The following is a 13,732-nucleotide window of genomic DNA, read 5'->3' on the forward strand; positions in this document are numbered from 1 at the left end:
ATCCCTTGCAGGACTTGTTCCATCGCTCTTTGCCATATCGCCGGAGCTGATGCTACTCCGAATACCAGTCGATTATACTGGTAAAGACCTTTGTGAGTGTTTATCGTGAGATACTTCCTAGAGGATTCTTCAACCTCCATCTGCAAATATGCTTGTGCTGGGTCAATTTTTGTAAAACGCTTCCCTCCAGATAGTGAGGCGAAGATATCTTCTATCCTTGGAAGAGGATATTGTACCGTGTGAAGGACTGGGTTCACCGTCACCTTGAAGTCCCCACAGATGCGAACCTTCCTTGGCTCCTCAGACTCATTGTTTAAAGTTTTCTTCATGACAGGAATGATGGGTGTCGCCCACTCGCTCCAGTCTACTTTAAATAACACGCCTGCATTCTCCAGATTCTCCAGCTCTGCCTCGATGGCTGGGCGAATTGCATATGGTACCGGTCTTGCTTTGAAAAACTTGGGAATTGCATTCTCCTCTATTTTTATCGAGGCGGCTACGCCTTTCAGAGTGCCCAGTTCTTGTTGAAATACCTCTTTGGCGTCAGCTAAGATTGTTGACAATCGTCCAGGAGTGACGTCGTCATCCATTTTACCAGCCACCATCAGTGTCTGAATGGAGTGCCAGTCTAAACTTATCTTTCTGATCCATTCACGTCCCAATAACGGTGGTCCACCATCTTGCAGAATGTAAAGATACAATTTCCGTATTTTCTTGCCGTTGTATTCGACAGGCACCCTTATTTTTCCTCTGGGGTATACTTTTTGCCCCGTATACGTCCTCAAGACAACGGATGTCTCTCTCAAGGGTATGTGTGAGAATAGCCGCTCGTAGTCTCGTCGATTCATGACGGTTAGAGCTGATCCTGTATCCAATTCCATTTTGACTTGGGACACTGCTATCGTGAGGGTGACCCAAATGGTTCGGTGACCCTCTTTTGTGATTACGTTGTGAAGTTTGAGACACCTTAGTCTCTTGTTCCCGGATTCACTATCGCTCATCTGGTCTTCGGAACTACTGTCCGTCATCTTTTGTACTTTCCTGTACGGTTCCTTAGTAGCCTTTTTGTTGTCGTTGGTCTTCTTCCCAGACCTGCAAACTCATGCAATGTGTCCCATCGTTCCGCATTGCCTGCATATTTTGCCCTTGGACCAGCAGTCCTTCTGGCCATGGTTTGTTCTGCCGCAGCGATAACATTTTGCACTTCCCCGTGTCATTTCGTGGGTGCCGTATTCCTGTGGCTTTTGTTGTATTTCCTCAGCTCCCCTTGCTGCTGCTTCGTACGATACTGCCACGCTGAAAGCCTTATCTAGCGTCAGCTCTTTCTCTGAGAGTAACCTCTTCTGTGTTCCTTCACTCAGGAGTCCACAGACAAATTTGTCCTGTAAGGTATCTGCCAGTCCTGCTCCGAACTGGCAGTGCTTTGATAGCTTGCGTAGTTCCGTAAGGTAATCAGCATTGCTCTCATTTTTATGCTGATTTCTCCTGTGGAATTTAAATCTTTCTGCTATCAGCAGCGGTGTAGGATTTAGGTGTTCCTGTAGGATAGCAACAATTTCGTTAAAACTCTTCGCCTTCGGTTTGGCTGGAGTAATCAAGTCCCGCAATAGGCCGTACGTTCTTGCGCCCATTAAATTTAGCAATACCGATGCCTTTTTCTCATCGGCTATTTCGTTTGCCTCGCAATATACCTCGACTCTTTCCACATACGTGGTCCAGTCTTCTATTGCATTATCGAAGGCAGTGATATCGGCAGTCTTTGGCATCTTGCAAATCTAAGATGGCGCCTCCCGCGCTTTGCCTTCGTCCCCGACAGATCAAAATGGTGCCTCCCGTGCTTTTCCTTCTTCCCCGCCGAGTTAAGATGGCGCCTCCCACGCTTTCCCGCCAGTGGCGCTGCTGCCAATGCTGTTGCTGGCGATTATATTAATTTTACTATCCTGTAATAGCGACGCCCTATGGTCTTCGCGCCTCCCTGATCGCTGCTGCCAACGCCGCTCCCCGCAGTATTTTTATTTTTCTATCGCGCTTCAATATTTGCTCCGTTAATTGAAGAACCGTTCCCGTCGTGGAGCGGACCCTCTGGGACACTTCCCTCCCTCGTCTTAGGTCCGAACGCTGCCCGGCTTCGAAGCACCGGCCGCGCCCTTTGTGCTCCACCCTCTCTCTCTCTCTTTGCTTCCCGACTCGCTGCCCGGCCCCATTGCAGAGCCACCCGATCGAGCTCTAGCCCGCCGCAGCCCAGGAAGGATCAGTGCACTACCTGCCACCAGCCCGATTAGCTGGGAAACCACAGACTGGAGAACCAAGCCTGGCTCTCGACAGTCTCTCCTGCACTTTTCAATTCGATGATTTGGAGGGCGGTTGCCCACGGTCGATGCCCGTTTCTCGAGTTTCTTTGGATTATTTTTTTTTCTTTCTTCTGGCTTCGACCTTCAATAACATCGTCTGAGGTGCTGCCGAGTTGCAGGTAAGTTCGTTTCTTACTCGTCGCCAGTATTATGTCCGTGTATAATTGAGACACGGACTGCAGGAGTTGATTATAACAAGTCTTTACTGAATGGAGACAACCTGGAAACTGAAACTACAGAAGCCTGCTAGGGCCTTTTATACAGGGGTGGTCACTGCCGGTACTGCAGTCTGAGACCAGTTATTCCCTTAAAGGTACATACACAACAACCTTCACCAGAAATACTACAGCAGTGCAAGGCGGCGGCTCACCATCACCTTCTCAAGGGCAGTTAGGGACGGGCAATAAATGCCGGCATTGCCAGCGGGGCCCACTTCCACTGAATGAATTATTTTTTTAAAAAGGCTTCTTTTTATAACCAGAAATTCGTTTTCTTTTGATCTATTTCGCGTGCATTTCCCGATTCATTTCTATCGAATCTGCCAAATGTGTTTTCTTGTGCAGGACTCAGATGAAGCCTACCCGATTGTGTTGCGTTTATTCTCTCACTGCCGTCTGATGGGTGGGTGCTCAGGAAGCTGCTGTACAGATTCTATCCATGCCCTCAGATCCTGTGTTACCTGGAAACACAAGCCCTGTTACATTCTGATAAATGAAAAGCCAGATTTCGCAGCAAATTGATGTGCTTGGGGAAAACATAAAAGAACATAAGAAATAGGAGCAGGAATCGGCCATTCGGCCCTTCGCGCCTGCTCCGCCATTCAATGAGATCATGGCTGATCTTCTGCCTCAACTCCATTCATCGGCCCTATCGCCATATCCCTTGATGCCCTTACTAGTCAGAAATCTATCGACTTCTGTTTTGAATATACCCAATGATTGAGCCTCCACAGCCCTCTGGGGTAGAGAATTCCAAAGATTCACTGCCCTCTGTGTGAAGAAATTTCTTCCCATCTCAGTCCTGAATGGCCTACCCTTTATCCTGAGGCTGTGGCCCCTGATTCTAGACTCCCCAGCTAAGGGAAACATTCTCCCAGCATCCACCCTATCAAGCCCTGTAATAATTTTGTATGCTTCAATGAGATCCCCTCTCATTCTTCTGAATTCAAGAGAATACAGGCCTAGTTTACTCAATCTCTTCTCATACGACAGTCTCGCTATCCCAGGAATCAATCTCGTGAACCTTTGTTGCACTCCCTCTATGGCAAGTATATCCTTCCTTAGGTAAGGAGACCAAAATTGTACACACTACTCCAGGTGTGGTCTCACCAAGGCCCTATATAATTGGAGTAAGACTTCTTTACTCCTGTACTCAAATGCTCTTGTAATGAAGGCCAGCCTACCATTTGCCTTCCTAATGGCTTGCTGCACCTGCGCATTCACTTTCCGTGACTCATGTACATGGACACCCAGGTCCCTTTGAGCACCTGCATTCCCCAATCTTTCACCATTTAGGAAATACTCTGCCTTTCTGTTTTTTCTACCAAAGTGGATAACTTCACATTTATCCACATTATATTCCATCTCCATGTTCTCGGCCACTCACTGAGCCTGTCGGGGTCCCCCCGAAACCTCTTCACATCCAAAAGGAGATGACCCGTGGGTTGTATCTGAAGAAAAATAGACTAGCTGAATTATTTTCTAGACTTTGGCCCACTTAATTATGAATTACAATGCTTTGTTCTAGAAAGTCGATCAGGCCCCAAAAAATGGGTGTTGGAGGGTGTAGGGGGTGTGCAGGGGGCAGGGGTCATGCAGCATGGTGCGACGGGCGGTGTGAAGCGGGCGTGGGGTGTAATGATGCAGGGGGTGGGCGGCAGGGGGCGGGGGGGGAAGGCTGAAGGGGACTGCATGTGTCTGTTCACGTGGTCCCTGGGATTCATACTGGAAGCTCACCATGATGATTCAGGCATGGTTACCCGTGCTAATCAGGAATGGGGATGTTCGCTGATGAATGCACAGTGTTCAGCGCCATTCGCAATTCCTCCGATAATGAAGCCGTCCATGCTCGCATGCAACAAGATGACATTCAGGCTTGGGCTGACAAGCGGCAGGTAATTTTTGCGCCACGTAAGTGTCAGTCAATGACTCTCCAACAAGCGAGAGTTTAACCACCGCCCCTTTTCCTGACAAGAGGAACACTTCCTACTTTAAAGAAGATTACACAGAATTACATGGAATTTACAGAAACAGGCATCTCGCCCCAACTGGTCCGTGCCAGTGTTTATGCTCGACACGAGCATCCTCTTACCTAACTTCATCTAACTCTCTCAGCAAACCCTTCTATTCCTTTCTCCCTCATGTTTCTCCTTAAATGCATCTATACTATTCACCTCAACCACTCCCTGTGGTTGCGAGATCCACATTCTCAGCACTCTCTGGGTAAAGAAATGGACGAGATGTTGCACAGGGATTTTTTTTCCTCATTTTTCAGTCTTAATTCTATCTCACACGACACAATCTGCGTGGCAAACTGCAGTTGCTTTCACCGGCCACTTCTTTCTCTGCTCTCCCTCCACATGAAAAGATAACCCTTGTTAGCTTTTTATTCTTTCATTTCAGGTGGCATGAGGTACGATGGCATTGTGGTTATGTTGCTGGACTAGTAATGCGGAGACCAGGACCTAATGATCTGCCGAGATGTGAGTTCAAATCCTGCCACAGCAACTGGGGGATTTAAATTCAATTAATAAAATAACTAGGGGGGATAAATTGGGTTGTTTTTGCGCTTGCTGGTGCAAAGCACCTAGCGCTGGGTGCCCTGCTTACATCCCTGCCGCAATCTTCGGTCGTGCCCCCTGACCTACTGCCAGACGCTATGTCCGACAGGGTCAGGGTGCCATGTTTGCGGCCAGGCTGCCATTTTTTGTGGACCGCCTGTCAGCACCTGCCCCCTTTCGCCGGCCGCGATCTATCTTTTGCTGGCACCCCGCTCCCCGGTGGTCCGGCAGGGCCCCGGTGCGCGCTGCGCTAGGCCCCTCCCCTTTACTCAGGGGAGGGAGGCCTGCAGTACCGCAGCGCTACGTGCCGACTCACGTGGCGCTGCTGCACGTAGCGCCGTGATATTCAATGGGAGCGCTTCCAGTCACGCCCCGCCTCCTGCTTGGGATGCTACCTTTCAATTTTTGCCACTGGGGTGCGAAATTTTTCGGGGCGCTAAAAGGCGAAGTTAGCGCCCTAAAGGGGGCGCGACCCAATTTTTGCCCCCCTAATGATTTGACCATGAAACTACTGAATTGTCATAAACACCTGGAAATCTGCTGTCCTTACCCGGTCTGGCCTATATGTGACTCCAGGCCCAAAGAAATGTGGTTGATGCTTAACTGCCCTCTGAAATGGCCTTGCAAGCCATTTATTCAAGAAGGTGGCTCACCACCACCTTCTCGAGGCAATAAATGCTGGCCTTGTGAATGAATAAAATATGTGGAGACAACTCTGCCACTTTATGCAGGGGAGGGCAGACTGCCTGAAAATGCAGCATCACTCAATCGTACTTTAGCGGGTAGGCTAAAGGAGGCATCTTCATGAGCTGCTCCAAAACTCTGTTGCCTGTCTTTCACCCATCACCCCTGCGCCCACTGACCTGTGATGCCTCGATATTACAATTCTCATTCTTGTTTTCAAATCCCTCCATGGCCTCGCCCCTCCCTGTGTCTGTAACCTCCTACAACCCTCCGAGGTCTCTGCATTCCTTTGATTCTGAAACATCTCGATTTTCATCGGCCCACCGTGCCTTCAGCTGCCTGGGCCCTCAGCTCTGGAATTCCCTCCCTATTCCTCTCCATCTCCCTTGGTCAAAGAGATGGGTTTGAATGTGGGACTTAAAGCAGTTGGAGTGGTGGCAAGGTTTAAGGAGGGCAGCTCGGCACAGACGCTGACTGAATTCATGAATTTCCTCTCTCTGTTTGGGCTGTTCCCTCCAGCGGACATCAGAGAAAGGAATTTCACATGCATCCATTATGGGTTTGTCTGTTGCTATCTCATGACATAATTTCAGAATAAATTAATTTATAAATTTTTCAATAGAACAAGTGAGAAAGAGCATTGGGGACATCAATATTTCAGCAGTGATTAGGGAAGGATGCCAGTGTCTTTTATAATTGAGATTTCGTGCACTTACTAAAGTGAGAATGTTAGAAACCGAGCCTTTGAGTAGCCAGTCAGCGTGTGTTAGTTATAGGTTGTGTTAAAGACAGACCGGGGGTAGAGTTTCCGATCCAGGCACCATCGGCGATCCGGGAGCTAATTGCGGGCCAAAATTGCGCTCGTTTTGAGAAGCGTTTTTTTCCTCTCTATAGAGTTTCTGCTCAAACTCATTTGCCTCTCAACAAATCTGTTATGAGCCAAAGCAATCAGGCGGCATTTTAGAACGTACAGGAAACTCTTACTTATTCGGCACCGACGGGACCGGCGTGGTGCCGGTTGATCAAAAATTCCGGATTACAGAGAGGTATACTTACTAAGGTACGAGAGCCCCGTACATGGCCACAGGTGCAGGAGTCCCGGTTACAAGGCCACAGATCCAGGAGTCCCTGTTGCACGGCAACAGGTGCAGGAACCCCGGTTACACGGCCACAGATCCAGGCTTCCCTGTTGCATGGCAACAGGTGCAGGAACCCCGGTTACAAGGCCACAGATCCAGGAGTCCCTGTTGCACGGCCACAGGTGCAGGAACCCCGGTTACATGGCCACAGATCCAGGCTTCCCTGTTGCATGGCAACAGGTGCAGGAACCCCCGTTACAAGGCCACAGATCCAGGAGTCCCTGTTGCATGGCAACAGGTGCAGGAACCCCGGTTACATGGCCACAGATCCAGGAACCTCGGGTACACGGCCACTAATATAAAGTAAAACTTTTCTGAACCTACTCCTGAATTTTGCCGGTTAAGAGAGATTTCCGGTTATTTAGGTGCCGGTAAAAAGAGAGTTTCCTGTAATAATATTCTGCGCTATATTTAAGTGTGGTATCTTGCGCTGAAAATGGGTTTATCACAAAAGTTAAGCATTTTTGAATCAGAGTGCCTAGTCCACTGCCTGTGAGCAACCCGACTTTAAATAACTGAAAATGACTTAAAAAAAACTATACAGACTTATCTGCCGGTTATACTGGGGTACAGTAGTCAGTTTCTCAGTAAATTAAACAAAAAAAAACACATTCGGAAGCTTTTAAACCGTGCCTATTAGTTTCCATGTACCCAAAAGTTCTGGCTTAATTTGAAGAGCCTCCTCGAAGGCCCCCAAACTGGGGCAATTAGTGGAAGCTCGCCATGGTGATGAAATCGATCGTAGCCATTTTTGTGAGCGGGGCCGGCCTCTAGCATGGTGTCCTTTAAACCAGCGCAAAAGAGCGCGGAAACTCAAGTTGCGCCGGACATGATTTGCGCTTGAAATTCCGCGATCTTATTGCGCTGGTTTGGCCGATTTCAGGCGAATTGCGCTGCAAGGACCAGTGCAACCGAGCAGAAACTCCTGGCCAGCGCCTGTTCTGCCCAAACAATGTCCTAACCGCAGCCTCTGCACTGCCTGCTGCACCAGAGTCCTGTGGCCTTTATAGAGTCTCAGGGGGAAAAATTCAGTTGTTTGCACCTCCCGTTAGCGCCTTAAGAGGGCGCTAATGGGGCGCAAAGCAACTGGCGCCTGGGCGCGGTGATGTTTGCGCCGCTCACGAAATTAACTAGACATTTTGCGGCGGCACTAAACACTACTGCCACGATCTCCTGCACCGGCAGATTGTGACGTCAGTCGAGCGCGCAACACTCCGGTAGCGCCCCAGACCGGATATTGAGTGGCGAACCCTGCCTTACCGCCTGCCGGTAACAACGACAGGTTGAGGGGAGCGTTTTGCAGTCGGGAAGGGACTGGAGGAGCGCTATTTAAAAGCGACCGCATCCTGCCTTCTTTTGTCGGCGAAATTTTTACACCATGCATTCTGAGTGAGAGAGAGACTGCAGGAGATATTCAAAGCTGTGTTGAGGGGTTTTGGGTTCTGAGCAGCACTTTGCAGGTTCTTTTTGATTTGATCTTCCTTGCATCGATTTAAAAGAGAATATGGCGGCTGCACTCTGAGCTCTTTCCCTGGGTCTCTCCCTTGTTCTTTCCAACAGATTTGATGTACAGGTCTCTCCAGGCCGAGATTCAAGGCTGCAATGATTAGGGTGTGGATGGAGAGCAAGATCGACCCTCCCCTTTAAGAACTTGCCGGCGCCAGTGTGTCTGTTTTCCATTGCTGACTGACATCACATGAGCTTCGCCAGCGCTCTGAGGTAGCGCTTCGCTCCTCGGCCTTTGCACCTTAAGACAGGTGTGTAGCGCCTGATTTAGCGCTCCAATCACCTCTAGGGGCAATAAAAGCCAAGTTTGCTGTCAGAGGCAATAATTAGCGCCAGGTGCTAATCTTTGCGCCTGGCCGATAATTGCGCCCCGAATGGGGCGATACTGAATTTCTCCCCCATAGAGTTATAACGGCAGAGAAAGAGGCCATTCGGCCCATCGAGACTGTGCCGGTTCTCTGCAGAGCAATCCAGTCAGTCCCATTCCCCCGCTCTATCCCTGTAGCCCTGCAAGTTTATATCCCTCAAGTGCCTATCCGGTCTCCCCTTGAAAACATTGAGTGTCTCCACTTTCTGCTGATTTATTTTATGGAACTTGAATCTTTCTGCTATCAGCAGTGGTGTAGGGGTTTAGGTGTTCCTGTAAGATATGAACAATCTCCTCAAAACTTTTCTCCATTGGTTTAGCTGGGGTAATTAAATTCCGCAATAGGCCGTACGTACTCGCGCCCATCAGATTTAATAATACCGACGCCCTCTTTCCATCGGCCACCTCATTTGCCTTGCAGTACACTTCAATTCTTTCCACATACGTGGTCCAGTCTTCTACCTCGTTGTCGAAAGCAGTGATACTGCCACTTTTCGGCACCTTGGGTGATTTAAAATGGCGCCTCCCGTGCTTTTGCTTCTTCCCCAATGGAATAAAATGGCGCTTTTGCTTCTTCCCCTTGCTGCCACGCTGCTCCTAGCGTTCTACAGGGTAATGGCGGCGACCCGTGGCTTCGGCGCGTCTCGCTTTCCTTCCCTCTGTTTATTTTCTCTCCGCTGCCCTGTTCTTGAGCACCGACCGTGCCCTGTGCGCTCCACCCTCTCTCTCTCTTGTTTTCTTTTCCCGGTGACGCTGCGTGGCCCGTTTTGTAGAGCCGCTCGATCGAGCTTGAGCCCGCCGCAGTCCGGAAGGGTCAGCGCGCTACCTGCTGCCAGCACGATTTGCTGGAACACCTTAACTGGGGAGCCAAGCACAGCTCTCCACAGTCTCTCCCGCAATTCTCCGAACACCGATGAATTCTTTGGGCGGTTGCCCGTGGTCGACGCCCGTTGCTCAGACTACGACCTCCAAGAACCCTCCTCTCAAGTCGAGATCCCCGCCTCTCTACGGCTCTCTCCTCCTTTAAGACGCCCATTAAATCCTACCTCTTTTGACCAAGCTTTTGGTCACCTGTCCTAGGGCAGGATTTTCATTGTGCCGTGGAGTCAGGATTGGAGGTGGGCGGGCTCAACAAGGTCAATCAAGTTAAAATCGCGTGGATTGGCCGCATCTCAATGGAGGCGGGACTACAACCCCGAAAGTTGTAGCCCCGACTCCTGAGTTAAATTCCTGCCCCTAATATCTCCTTGTGTGGCTCGGGGTGTCAAATGTTTTGTGATAACGCTCCTGTGAAGCGCCTTGGGATGTTTTACTATGTTAAAAACGCTATATAAATGCAAGTTGTTGTTGTAGTACACATTGCACTCATTATCTGCAGGTTGTCCATCATAACGGTCAACTAATTGTTTGTTAGACTTCAATGGCTAAAGGGTTCTGTCAGCTAAAAATTACTGTTGGTAGGAGTAACCCATGCACACTGCCGTCACATATCTCAAGACGTAACATATTAATGAAGATCACATTTTATCAGCACCTCCTGTCTCTGCGTAGGTTTTGCCTTTCTGTATTGGGCAACCAACTGGGGATTCGGATTCCTGGTGAGATACATAGATTATAAATTACCTCCTACCACTAAGGGCGGTGTTAAATGGTTCGCTAAAACTGAGAAAAAAAACTTATTTCAGATTATACTACATCAGACATTGGATGGGTAATCATTCTTAATATAGAGCATAGACCACTGGAGACTCTTTAATGTTTATTTCAAGATGTTTTGCAGGTCTTGAAATTATGCTGTGAATATTAGCATACCAATAATTAACACATTCGCAAGACAATCCTAGGACTGCTGTTTTAATGGAGATTTTAGCCTGCTTATTTTAAGTAGGTGAATGTCCCCATTAAGAAATTTCACATAAATGCATTACATAGAAACATAGAAACATAGAAGATAGGAGCAGGAGAAGGCCATTCAGCCCCTCGAGCTTGCTCACCATTCAATGCAATCATGGCTGATCATCCAAATTCAGTACCCGGCCCCTGTTTTCTCCCCATACCCCTTGATTCCTTTAGCCTTAAGAAATATATCCAACTCCTTCTTGAATATATTTAATGAATTGGCCTCTACTGCCTTCTGTGGTAGAAAATTCCACAGGTTCACCACTCTCTGGGTGAAGAAATTCCTCCTCATTTCTGTCCTAAATGGCTTACCCCTTATCCTTAGACTGTGACCCCTGGTTCTGGACTCCCCGACCATCGGGAACATCCTTCCTGCATCTAGTCTGTCTAGTCCTGTCAGAATTTTATAAGTTTCAATGAGATCCCCTCTCATTCTTCTAAACTCCAGTGAGTATAAGCCCAATCGACCCAATCTCTCCTCATACGTCATTCCTGCCATCCCAGGTATCAGCCTGGTGAATCTTCGCTGAACTCCTTCCATGGCAAGAATATCCTTCCTCAGATAAGGCGACCAAAACTGCACACAATACTCAAGATGTGGTCTCACCAAGGCCCTGTACAACTGCAGCAAGACATCCTTGTTCCTGTACTCAAACCCTCTCGCTACGAAGGCCAACATACCATTTGCCTTCTTAACCGCCTGCTGCACCTGCATGCTTACCTTCAGCGACTGGTGCACAAGGACACCTAAGGTAAATATCCATATGGTAATATTCACACAGTGTGACGTAGGTAATTGGAAAATTGTGTCTGTACTTATCTAACTAGCATGTTGGTCAGCTGTGACTCAGTGGGTAGCACCCTCACCTCTAAGTCAGAAGGTTATGGATTCAAATGTCACTCCAGAGACTTGAGCACAAAAATCTAGGCTGACACTCCAGTGCAGTGCTGAGGGAGTGCTGCACTGTCGGAGGTGCCGTCTTTCAGATGAGATGTTAAACCGAGGCCCCGTCTGCTCTCTCAGGGGGATGTAGAAGATCCTATGGCACTATTTTGAAGAAGAGCAGGGGAGTTATCCCTGGTGTCTTGGACAATATTTAACCCTTAATCAACATCACTAAACTAACAGATTCTCTGGTCATTATCACATCGCAGTTTATGGGAGCTTGCTGTGCCCGAATTTGATGCTGCGTTTCCTACATTACAACACCGACTACACTTTAAAAAAGAAGTACTTCATTGATTGCAAAGCGCTTTGGGACGTCCGGTGGTCGTGAAAGGCGCTATATAAATGCAAGTTTTTCTTTTTCTTCGATAATTACTCGGCCAATGTATATGTGAGTATTTGTTTATTTAATTCGATAGATATCTGTGTTTCTCGCTGTTTATATATGGACATGTACCACCGATATAAATTCTGCTGACTTATTAATTTCTCACTATAACAAACCTCACACTTTCTCTTGGTTAAAGCTCGATTATTGTGTAAAACCTCATGAGCTGTTTGAACTGATGCCCATGATGCTCCGATAGCATCAGATACTATCTGGTCTCAGAAGCTAAGCTAGATGTTGGCTTGGTTAGGACTGGGATGGTGAGACTGACTGTATACACCTAGGTGCAGCAGTTCTTGGATGCAGCCCCTTGGGAATGGTTTCTCTGGCTGCCTGGCTGTCTTCCATGATCCTGTCCACGCCCAGGTAGCCCTGGAGATGGAGCACGTGGCGTTCACCAGTACACGTGAGGCCTTCTGTGGCCATTAGGCACTGCAGGGACTGGAGCATACATTATTATTATTCAAGTTTCATAGAATCATATAGCGCAGTAGGAGGCCATTCGGCCCATCGTGCCTGTGCCGGGTCTATGAAAGTACTTTCCAATTAGTCCCACTTCCTCTGCACTTCCAGTTGTACAGGGCCTTGGTGAGACCACACCTTGAGTATTGTGTGCAGTTTTGGTCGCCTTATCTGAGGAAGGATGTTCTTGCCATGGAGGGAGTGCAGCGAAGATTCACCAGACTGATACCTGGGATGGCAGGAATTACGTATGAGGAGAGATTGGGTCGATTGGGCTTATACTCGCTGGAGTTTAGAAGAATGAGAGGGGATCTCATTGAAACTTATAAAATTCTAACAGGGCTAGACAGACTAGATGCAGGAAGGATAGTCCCGATGGCCGGGGAGTCCAGAACCAGGGGTCACAGTCTAAGGATAAGGGGTAAGCCATTTAGGACAGAGATGAGGAGGAATTTCTTCACCCAGAGAGTGGTGAACCTGTGGAATTCTCTACCACAGAAGGCAGTGGAGGCCAATTCATTAAATATATTCAAGAAGGAGTTAGATATATTTCTTGAGGCTAAAGGGATCAAGGGATATGGGGAGAAGGCAGGGACAGGGTACTGAATTTGGATGATCAGCCATGATCTCATTGAATGGCGGAGCAGGCTCGAGGGGCCGAATGGCCTACTCCTGCTCCTATCTTCTATGTTTCTATGTTTCCCCCAAAGCCCTGCAAATTTTCCCCTTTCAAGTATTTATTCAATTCTCTTTTGAAAGTTTCTATTGAATCTGCTTCCACCACCCTTTCAGGCAGTGCATTCCGAATCAAAACCGCTCGCTGAGTAAAATAATTTTTCCTCATGTCGCCTCTGGTTCTTTTGCCAATCACCTTAAACCTGTATCCTCTGGTTACCGACCCTTCTGCCATTGGAAACAGTTTCTTCGTATTCACCCTATCGAAACCCTTCATGATTTTGAACACTTCTATTAAATCTCCCCTTAACCTTCGCTGCTCTAAGGAGAATGATCACAGCTTCTCCAGTCTCTCCATGTAACTGAAGTCCTTCATCTCCTGGTACCATTCTAGTAAATCTCCTCTGCACACTCTCCATGTCCTTGACATCCTTCCTAAAGTGTGGTGCCCAGAATTGGACACACTAGCTGCGGCCTAACCAGTGGTTTATGTAATGTATGTACCTTTAAGGGGGGAACTACTTTCTACAGCTCAT

The sequence above is a fragment of the Somniosus microcephalus genome, chromosome 8, assembly GCF_052327205.1.
Source record: "Somniosus microcephalus isolate GS21.2 chromosome 8, FLI_Smic_1.0, whole genome shotgun sequence".
Lineage (NCBI taxonomy): Eukaryota > Metazoa > Chordata > Chondrichthyes > Squaliformes > Somniosidae > Somniosus > Somniosus microcephalus.